This window comes from Lactuca virosa, chromosome 2 (genome assembly GCF_052849685.1).
Source record: "Lactuca virosa cultivar CGN04683 chromosome 2, Lactuca_virosa_CGN04683_v6, whole genome shotgun sequence".
Lineage (NCBI taxonomy): Eukaryota > Viridiplantae > Streptophyta > Magnoliopsida > Asterales > Asteraceae > Lactuca > Lactuca virosa.
In genome coordinates this window covers 163,989,686-164,001,623 of record NC_136427.1, presented here as the reverse complement: position 1 = coordinate 164,001,623, position 11,938 = coordinate 163,989,686, and positions in this window count along the sequence as shown.

Sequence of the window (11,938 nt, the reverse complement as noted above, 5' to 3'; positions counted from 1 at the left end):
TAACCCAGGTGGAGTATGTTCCAATGTCACTACTTTCTCAAGTCTACTCAACTGTTGTCTACGATAAAGAAAAGGAGCGTATTTTATTTGAAATCTTCAATCAAAAGACGTCGATTTCAAAAGCTAGGTTTTTTTTGTTGCTAGGGCTTGCTATTGACGACTCCATGATCAATCCTGATTCCATTACCACCACTCAACTCTTCACAGTGTTCTATGATATGGGGTACACTGAGATTCTTACCACTATCACAAAGTTCAAGAAATCATGTCTTCCTCCTCAATGGAACGGTTTATTTACTCTCCTCTACAAGGGTTTATCGGAGAGGGTTGCAGGTTCTGATGGAGTGAGCATGGCGTTCATGACCCTTCTTTATGGTCTGTACCATGGGGTTAACATGGAATTTGAATCAATCTTATGGTCTCAGCTGCTTCAGAGTATAAGCTCTGTTTCACGCTACTCTGAAATTTCTTGTGCTAGGTTTTGGACTCTCCTTACTCAATGGGCGATGGACAAGTTTCACGTTCCAACAATGGCAGAATCACTGATGTCATCTATTGCTACTTTCCACACGACAAGGATACTTGTCTCAGATCCATCGAAGTTTCTCTTTATTGGTTCGGTTCCGGAGTCTATGTATAAGTGTGTTTCTAGTGAAAACAAGGTGATAACAAAGTACAAGAAGCTACCCCCTACAGGGCCAAGGCAGCTTACTCCAGAAATGCAAAGCTCCCTAGCCGCAGCAGAAAAACCAGCGAAAAGAGGGAAAAAGCCTGAAAGAAAAGGGGAGAAGGAAGGTCAATCCTCAAAAGTCTCTACTCCTAAGAAGCGAAAGTCTGATCAAGCAGCACCTACTGCTCCAAAGAAACAAAAAATAAAGAAGCAAGCACGCAAGCCGAAGTCTCCTTCCCCATCTTCAAGTGACTCTGACTATGTTCCCTCTGAGCAACAACGCGAACCTGAGTCTAGTGAAGATGATGTTTCTCACCATGACAGCCTGACTCGAGGTAATTCGCCTCCACCCTCAGCAACTAATGAAGGTAACCGAAACTCACCTCCTCATTCTCCTACACAATCCGTTCCTATTACTATTGCTCCTTTCCCTCCTCCCATCTTATCTTCAACTACAACCTCAATTCCAACTCCAACACCTTTATTCACCGAAGTTACTACCACTACTACCTCTCCAACTGAACCTAATGTTCGTGTCAACGTATCTGATACGAGGGCATCTACTTTCGGTTCTGATCCCCCAATTACCTCAAAGCTTTTATATCCACCTCCCTCACCCGAATCTAATACCGTTCTTGGTGATGCTGATATGGAGTTTGACTCGGTCTATTTTAGTCCATATCGAGTACACAAGCGATGATGATGATGACGCTCCTGTCATGAAGAGGCATTTAAAGGATATTAATGCTAAGCTTGATAAATTGATTTCTTTTTCCTCTTCTGCCTCAAGCACAACGTACTCTGAAGCTGCAATCAAGGCTCTGTTGGACACCTTTGTCAAAGAGCATGACTCGTCCATCTCCAAGGCTGTCAAAGCCATTGAAGCTTCCACTTCCCATTGTCAGAAAGCTTCTATTGTAGTTGACGAATCCACAAAAGATTGCAAGCAGGCGACCACAAAAGTCGAAAAGCTAGTTAATAATGCTCAAGTCTTTCTTGACTCTCTTCAGGCTGCTGCTCAAAAGAACGCTCAAACGGTGAATGCCTCTGTTGATAATCTTACTTGTTCGCTTCAGGCTGAAAAGAAGCATTTTGAGGAAGCACGCAAAGCAATCCAGACTGCCAAAACCGAGCTTCAAACATCAGTTGATGCTCGTCTCACTCAACTGGAAGTTGAAATAGCTGTGGAAAGTAAGATCATGGATGAACTTGATAAACACACTTCTCAGGTTAAAATTCAGAATCTGAAGCTCAAAACGGCGACCAAGGAGATTGAAGAGCTTAAGTCTGAAAGAGTCGTAGTCAAAAGCTCTGTTGGTGATGTGCATTCTATTTTACTCAATCTTCTTGAAGCACATGATCTGGTCCTTACTATTTCTGTTCGACGCCACTTGGCTGAGAAACTGCAACCTGCTCTGGACATTCTGTTGGATAAGATGTCTATGTCCATAACTTATTTGGTATATACTTGACCCGACCCGGCATGGTCCATTTGGGTTGCACTTCACCCAAACTAGTTATGGATAATTTTATGAGAGTTGTATACTTACGATTTATTAATATATTATAAGTTATAATATATTAATATAAAGTCATGTTACTTAATTAGTTTTAATCTTGAATTAATTATGAATTAATTTAGTGATTAAAAGGAAGACTAATTAAATCATGGGCTATTATATTTATATAGTGTGGGCTAACACTCATTTGGGAATGGGCTAAGCTTATATGGAAGTCCATGGATGATCCATGGAGCTTTTACCCATGGATACTTGGAAGAGGAAAAGACATGGGTTATTAGGGTTTCACCCTAACCATGTACACTATATAAACAAGCTTATGTTGCATGAAAAAGACACTAATGTGTGTGTAAGTGTGGTGGCCAAAATCAAGAGTTAGTATACTCTCTCATACATTTTCCAAGTTTGTGGTGATTTTTGATTTCTATTTGAGGCATTCACATTATTGGTGCTTGGCTCTCAAACTCCAAGGAATCAACAATCAACAGAAGGTATGTAATTCATCTAGTTCTTTTATGGTTAAAAGTACCCCATGCCATGCTATATAGGTTATAAACCTTGGAAAATAATATTTTGCATGTATCTTAGACAAACATAGATCCAAGGTTTAATAGGGTTGCATGTACACTTAGGAAGTGTTAGAATGCTCAAAACCCAACAGTGGTATCAAAGCCTAGGCTTGTTTGTTTGATACTTGATGCAAAATAGTGATAAAAAGTCGATTTTTTGCTGTCTGACTGATGAACTCGCCGAGTCCATGGGGGGACTCGCCGAGTTCATGTGTAAACTCATCCTACTCGCCGAGTAGGTTCGTGCACTCGGCGAGTAGGAGCCTCAGAATGCAGATTTTTGACTTTTACTGCTGGAAATGGACTAGAAACATTACCCTAAACTGTTTTGGTGTTTTAAAACTTGTTTTAGTTGGTGTAATGGTTGTTCTAATCCATTTACAATAGCTTATATCAAAATTTCATGCTTTGTATGTGTTCATATAATTCTTGAAACTTTGATGATCATGTTCATGTTCTTATGAATTTAGAAGATGATAGGAATTATTTGCTGAATTGTTTAGGATTAATTCTTGATCATTTATGTGTTTTAATGGAGTCCATAATTTGTCCTCAAGTTATGGATATCCAAAGGTCACTTCTTTTAAACACACACTTAAAACACATAAGTTACATGGAAATGAAGAGTCTTCATTTTTATGAACCTTTAATTCATAAGTTATGAAATGAAAAGTTTTGAATAGTTTCAAAACTTGTCCTCAAGTTTTGGAATTTGTAAAGTTACACACACTTTAATATACTTTAATTCCAAACCCTTAGAGTTTTAAAAGTGAAAATTCAACCCTTATACTATTTATAACATTAATGGTTAATTATTATATATATGTATAAGATCAAAGTCGTCTTACCGCTAGTACGCCTCATTCACGAAGCCAGTCTATAAGGTGGGTATAAGGTTGTTGCCTATAAAATGGCAACTTAATGGGTGTCCACTCTCACCCACCGCTTGCTTGACTGGTGGAGGGTCGTTAGCCGAACGGGTAGGACAAGGACTTATAAATTCTCATTAAAAGTATGATGAATATTACAAAGTAACTAAACCTTTTATAAATTCCCAATCTTAGTTACTTTAGGAAAATGTGAATATGGTGCTAACCCATGAAATTCACACTTTGTACCTTACCAAGTCGTTGGTGGAGCGTGTGTGGTTAACCGGCACACTAACTTGGACTAGTAAGGATCACGAAGGGTGACTTAATGTTTATCATAGATCGGTGGAGCGTGTGTGGTTAACCGGCACATTGATTAGGTGATAATATTAAGGGTACCAAGTGAATTTGCATGGTTATTCACACCTTGTTTTGTGATCCTCGGCATCCCAGTCACAAAACTTGAAGGGCACAATCGAGATTGAAACATGCCATTGAAAAGTTCAATGAATCTCAAAGGAATCTAGGAATTTCAAAACCAATTAAACCTAATAATTCATTTCGTTTTCATGGTGGAAATTGGTGAATCGTCATTCACCTACCTTCAAATATATTATAGCTTAGATTACGACATCCCTCTTCTAAGTTATAATATATTGTGTTGGATCCTAGCCTTAATATTACATTTGGGTGTATTATTAAGGATTCGATATATCTAATCTAAACTTGTCTTCTTCTTTTCAGATGTCTTCCAACAACAAAGCTTTGGGCTCTAACCCTACTGGCTCCTTTTCCCTCATGAACCTTTGTGGGAGGGTCATCTTTGATGGTTCCAACTTCATGGATTGGATCCGGAACATCAGGATGGTTACTCGTTACGAGGACAAGGAATATGTCCTCGATAAGGAGCTAAAGGAGCTTGATGAGTCCACTGCTACTCCTGAGGAGGTCGCTGAGTATCAGGCACATGAAAGAGATGCCACCAAGGTGGCATGCATCATGATGGCCACCATGACAGCTGAACTCCAAAAGTCCTATGAGGACTATTACCCTTTTGAGATGCATCAGGATCTGATGGAAAGGTACCATCAGAGTGCTCGTCAAGAGCGGTATGAAATAATCTCCTCCATGATCACTACCCGTATGAAGGATAGCGAACCAATCACGAGCCACATGCAGAAAATGCAAAGGTATGTGGACCGTCTAATGAAACTGAATGTGAACTTCCCTGAGGAGTTGGCAATTGATATCATTTTGCACTCCTTGCCATCGTGTTATGATCAATTTCGTATGACATACCACATGAACAAGGAGGAAGTCACACTCAGTAAGCTTCAAGGACTTCTGAAGACTGCCGAAAGTGGTCTTAAGAGTAAGTCGGTTGCTACTCCTATTCCTACTACTACCCCTGTTTTGGCTATCGGGCATGGCAAAGGGAAGAAGAGGAAGCACCCTTCGAAGGGTACCAAGGGAAAGTCCCTTGAAGGCTCCTCATCTGGAACCAAAGGTGGTTCTATCACTCCTTCTGCCATCCCTAAGGATGCTGAATGCTTCTACTGTCAAAATAAGGGGCACTAGAAGCGAAACTGCCCAAAGTACTTGCAGGATGTCAAGGATGGGAAAGTGAAACCATCCCATGCAGGTATTTACACTATATTGTCTAATAACTCACCTTATTCTAATTCTTGGGTTCTTGATACAGGTTGTGGTATTCACATCTGTTGTGACTTGCAGGGCCTAAGAAGAAGTGAGGATGTGGAGCACGGAAAGATAAACTTAATCATGGGGAACAAGAAGGTTGCACCTGTTACCAAGATTGGAGTTTATACTTTGTTGCTAGATAGTGGGTTAAAGTTAGATTTGAATAAATGTGTGTACTCGTCTGAAATGGCGAGGAATATTATTTCCTTTCATGCTTTGTACAAACAAGGTTTTACCTTTTCTTTTGATAATGAAGTTGGTAGTATTAATGCTTTCTTTAATAATGTTCTTTATTTTAAAGCATTACCTTGTGATGGTGTGTATGAAGCTGTATCGGTTGTAGATAATTTAGGAAATAATGTATTATGTATTGATTCTTCTACTAGCTTGGATAAAGCGTCTTTGTGGCATTGTCGTCTTGGACATGTAAGCAAGAAACGCATAGGCCAGCTCCAAAAGGATGGAGTCTTGGAGTCGTTCGACCTCAAGTCGGATGATAGTTGTGAGTCTTGTCTACTTGGAAAAATGACAAAATCACCCTTCACTGGTACTTGTGCAAGGGGTGAGGGTTTATTGGACCTTATACATACTGATGTATGTCGACCATTCAAAACCGCCACAAGGGATGCTAATCGCTATTATGTGACTTTTATTGATGATTTTAGTAGATATGGTTATGTCTACTTAATCAAACATAAGTCAGAAACTTTTGAAAGGTTTAAAGAGTTTAAACAGGAAGTAGAAAATCAATTGGGCAGGAACATTAAGATGCTTCGATCCGATCGAGGTGGTGAGTATCTTAGTACTGAGTTCCTCGACTATCTTAAGGAGTGTGGGATTGTCTCACAATTGACACCTCCCAGGACACCACAGCTGAATGGTGTAGCTGAGAGGCGCAATCGAACTTTGTTGGACATGGTTCGCTCTATGATGAGTCGAGCTTCGCTACCAATCTCTTTTTGGGGGTATGCCTTAGAGACTGCCGCCCACATCCTTAATCTAGTCCCTACAAAGAAGGTTGTCAAAACACCTCATGAGATGTGGACTGGGAAAGTTCCCAATTTGGACCACATCAAGATTTGGGGTTGCGAGGATTTCGTGAGGCGCGAGACTCATGACAAGCTCGAACCTCGAAGTGAAAGGTGTATTTTCATCGGCTACCCACAAAAATCCTTTGATTACCTCTTCTACAGACCCAGTGAGAATGTGGTCTTTGTGGCTAGGAGAGGGGTCTTTTGAGAGAGAGAATTTATAAGCCAAGGAGACAGTAGGAGGCAAATTGACCTTGAAGAAATTCAAGATTCGATTGGTGAAGGAACCTCAGACACTAGCAATCAACTTGAGGAGGAAATTCCTGTTGATCCAGCTGACGAGTCTATACTTCCGAGGCGTTCCACAAGGGTTAGGAACACACCTGAGTTTTATTATGGATTTCATATTACTACGGAAGGTGATACATTTATCAGTGACAGTACACTGGTAAATCTGGATGAACCTAACAGTGTTAAGGAAGCCATGGCAGACCCAGAGTCTGCTAAATGGAAGGAGGCTATGGATAGCGAGATACAGTCCATGTATGACAATCAAGTTTGGAACTTGGTTGATAATGTACCAGGCCGTAAGACAGTCGGGTGCAAATGGATCTTCAAGAAGAAGACCGACATGGATGGGAAGGTGCACACTTATAAGGCTCGATTGGTTGCGAATGGGTTTACTCAGACTCAGGGAATTGATTATGATGAAACCTTTTCACCAGTAGCAAAGATTAAGTCTATTAGGGTTATGCTAGCCATTGCTGCATTTCATGATTATGAAATATGGCAAATGGATGTCAAAACCGCTTTCCCTAACGGAAAGTTGGCTGAGGATGTTTACATGAATCAGCCAGAAGGTTTTGTCAGTGCAGAGTACCCCAATAGAGTGTGCAAGCTTGAGAAATCCATTTATGGATTGAAGCAAGCATCTCGAAGTTGGAATCTTTGTTTCGATGAGAAGGTCAAAGAGTTTGGTTTCTCAAGAAGTGAAGATGAGTCCTGCGTGTATGTCAGAGCTAGTGGGAGTATAGTTAGTTTTTTGGTACTGTATGTGGATGACATACTACTCATAGGAAATGACATCCCAACCTTGCAGGAGGTTAAGTCCTGGCTTGGGAAGTGCTTTGCTATGAAGGACCTTGGAGAAGCTACCTATATCCTAGGGATAAGGATACTAAGAGAAAGGAGTAAAAGACTAATTGGACTTAGTCAGAGTATCTACTTGGATAAGGTGTTGAAAAGGTTCAACATGCAGAATTCCAAGAAAGGAGAATTACCGATCCAAAGCAATGCCAAACTGAGCAAGGCTCAGAGCTCGAGTACAGAAGATGAGATAGCTGAGATGAGTCGATTACCTTATGCTTCCGCTGTTGGTTCGATCATGTATGCTATGACTTGTACTCGTCCTGATGTGGCCTTCGCTTTGAGCATGGTCAGCAGATATCAGGGGAACCCTGGCAAGGCTCATTGGACTGCGGTAAAGAATATTCTCAAGTACCTGCGGAGGACTAAGGATTGGATCCTTACCCTTGGTGGGAGTGATGACTTGAGAGTAGTAGGGTATAGTGATGCTAGCTTTCAGACTGATAGGGATAACTTCCGCTCTCAGTCGGGCTGGGTCTTTACCTTAAATGGAGGGGCAATCACTTGGAAGAGTTCCAAACAGGAGACTGTAGCTGATTCGACTTGTGAATCAGAGAACATAGCAGCGAGTGAAGCGGAAAAGGAGGCGATATGGCTGAGGAACTTCATCGGAGACCTTGGAGTTGTACCAGCTATTAAGGAGCCTATGGAGATTTTCTGTGACAGCAATAGTGCGGTTGCCTTAGCCAAGGAACCAAGAGATCATGGCAGATCCCGACACATGGACAGAAAATATCACTTCAGAAGACACAAGATAGAAGAGGGACTCCTCGTGGCAAAGAGGGTATCGTCAGATGAGAACCCTGCGGATCCCCTTACGAAGGGACTGATGAGGGTGAAGCATTTGCAGCATGCGAGGCGCATCGGGCTGAGGGACGATATTAGTTTTACAGATTAGATAGCCTTTTCTGAAACTTGTAAAATGTAATCGACGTTTGATGATGAATAAAATTTGTGATTTATTTATGAGTAAAGTGTTGCTATCATTGTCAATTATTTACTATTGTTTAAGTTTTGCATGTTTTGACTTCCAGAATAATTAATTTATTCAAACTCTCCACAGTCGGTCATATGTCGGAAGTAGGTATGAATCAAGACTGTCATGAATTGGGATTGTAGATGACTAAAGGTGTTTAGCCATAGCAATGGTTGCTACAACATTCATGAGTACTCATAAGTTATGAGTATTGGAATAAACCCACGCTCACTTGTATCACTTCATGGAATTTATCTCGAGTGATCGTGAGACGGTAATATCATATAAGTCTTCAAACCTAGAGATATGAGTTGTTACCTATGAGTTGGTTGTGCATTGATTGCACGTAAACGCATCAGTAACTTGATGTTATAAAACGTGCCTTTGTGTGCAATTCAATAAGTAGTAGAACAAGCATATGAGTCGAAGTTTATCTGTTCCTTCTAGAATAGAAGCGATATCTGGGCCCCTCGATGATTTTGTGTTGACCCATGTACCGGGCCCGGTCAGAACTAAATTGATGTGTTCAGTTAAGTTCTTTGTCAAACAAATCGGAAATCGAGAAACAACTGCTAGACAATAAGTAAGACATTATTCCATGTATTTGTCCGGCTGATATCATGAGAGCAGAGGATTATATGATCACTTATCTAAAATGGCGCTTCATAGTTCACAAGAGTTTCCGAGAGCTACGATTGCCGGTTGGTTCCTGAAGTAATATAGGCAAATACAGTTATTAGACTTATCCAAGTGGGAGTCTGTTGGATAAGATGTCTAAGTCCATAACTTATTTGGTATATACTTGACCCGACCCGGCATGGTCCATTTGGGTTGCACTTCACCCAAACTAGTTATGGATAATTTTATGAGAGTTGTATACTTACGATTTATTAATATATTATAAGTTATAATATATTAATATAAAGTCATGTTACTTAATTAGTTTTAATCTTGAATTAATTATGAATTAATTTAGTGATTAAAAGGAAGACTAATTAAATCATGGGCTATTATATTTATATAGTGTGGGCTAACACTCATTTGGGAATGGGCTAAGCTTATATGGAAGTCCATGGATGATCCATGGAGCTTTTACCCATGGATCCTTGGAAGAGGAAAAGACATGGGTTATTAGGGTTTCACCCTAACCATGTACACTATATAAACAAGCTTATGTTGCATGAAAAAGACACTAATGTGTGTGTAAGTATGGTGGCCAAAATCAAGAGTTAGTATACTCTCTCATACATTTTCCAAGTTTGTGGTGATTTGTGATTTCCATTTGAGGCATTCACATTATTGGTGCTTGGCTCTCAAAGTCCAAGGAATCAACAATCAACAAAAGGTATGTAATTCATCTAGTTCTTTTATGGTTAAAAATACCCCATGCCATGCTAGATAGGTTATAAACCTTGGAAAATAATATTTTGCATGTATCTTAGACAAACATAGATCCAAGGTTTAATAGGGTTGCATGTACACTTAGGAAGTGTTAGAATGCTCAAAACCTAACAGTGGTATCAGAGCCTAGGCTTGTTTGTTTGATACTTGATGCAAAATAGTGATAAAAAGTCGATTTTTTGCTGTCTGAATACATATAACCATGACCCGAGTGATCCGTTTTTAACTTGTTCAACCCATTCAGTCCAAGTATACATCACTGACACTCGATTTATGCAAGTTGTTTTTTCCGATTTGAGGTTTGGATTTTCCAATTTAATGTTGTTTGATTTTAAGGTTTGGAGTTTTAAATTTGTGGTTTGATTTTGAGGTTTCTAGAAGAAAGAGTGAGAGATGGCATGATATAAGGGATGTTGGTGGTCGGAGGCAGCTGGTGATCGGAGTTGGATGGTAGCTGGTGGTCAGAGGTGGTTGATGAACGGAGGTGGTAGGAACCAATTTAATGGGAGAGTTCATTTCCTAAAAAATATAATTAACATAAAATGGTATATAAATTATAAATAATTGAAAATTAAATGAAAAAATGAAAGAAAATAGTAAGAGAGTCATTTTATGTCTACGAGATACGTAACGAGAGACGGTCCGAGTTAATTTTTAAAAATTATCACTGAACATTCTTTGTGCACGATAAACAATTGATGTAATATACCATCGTGTAAAATGTGTACATATTCCCCGTAAAATAAAGTTGTGGAATTTGCAGATGCCTATTGGTTGCTCTTTTCTTTTCTTTCCTCACATTCCATTAACAAAAATGGTAAAGGCCTCAGATTCCTTATCCTCATCATCACCGCATCAAAAAAGCTAATCCTCAAAGGTGAACTTTAATGATTAAAATGATTAGATTTTATTCTTAATAATTTAAATATCATGAGCATTTATATTTATTTATTGTTTGGAATTACTAAATTCAGTAAATATTTGATTTCATCATAATTTTTTTGAGCGGCAAACCTTTATTAATTAAGAAAATGATAGAAAAGAAAATAAACAATTCCAAGTGACAGTTAACTTTAAATTTTGTAAGCAAGAGTCCCATTTTTTTAAACTGCAACAATATATTTAAAAAAAAAAACTAGCACACACAGTTTGTGATTACAAGAGAAAAGGAAAGATAGAAACCAGTTACAAATAGAATAATAAAGTATAACAATTGTATAGAATATAGCATCCACCATTTTTGGCAGTGTACTTTTGTGAGGCCGGTTAACTATGAGCATTGTGTGTGAACCTTGAAGAGTATAGCACATCTAAGAGCATCAGAGTTGCACATAGAGCATCCACCACAACTAGCATCTAGATGCTTTAAATTTTAAGTTTCTATGAACAAGCAAAAGAAAATAGTGATAAACAATTAAAAAAAAAAGTTGCAAAAACAATTTCAAAAAAAAAAGTTGTAAAAAGAGAATATATAAGAAAACATTGGAAAAAAGGTTGTAAATTTTTTATCAAAAGTTGTAAAACATTATAAAACGAACTAAGTTTTATAATACATATAATAACTAAATTGTAAAAAAATGTTTTGAAAAGTCCAAACATATCATGTATATGTTAAAAACCGTTAGGAGCTTATGAATATGTTAAATATATTTTTTTTAGAAAGTTAGCTTGAACAAGCTTTCATGCTATTTTAGTCTTATCATTAAACATTATATTACAATAAACTAAAAATAAATAAATTACTTATACGTGCCGGATACAAACAAAATTTAAAGAATATGTAAATTGATTATAAATTCTATTTTAGGACATAGTTGTCCACTAGATTGTAGTTTAATTTATACAAGTTAGGGCTTATAGTGATTGGTTTATTCAATTATTCTTTTCATCTTTTGTTGATTTACTCGTTAATTTGTAATAATTTTGATTAACATTTTAACAAAACTCGTAGTAGTACATTGGAAAATTCTTTAATTTAACTTGTTTCATTGGAACATTGACAGAAAACTTTGCATTAAAAAACTGATAAATAATCTTTTTCCCATTTTAATAATG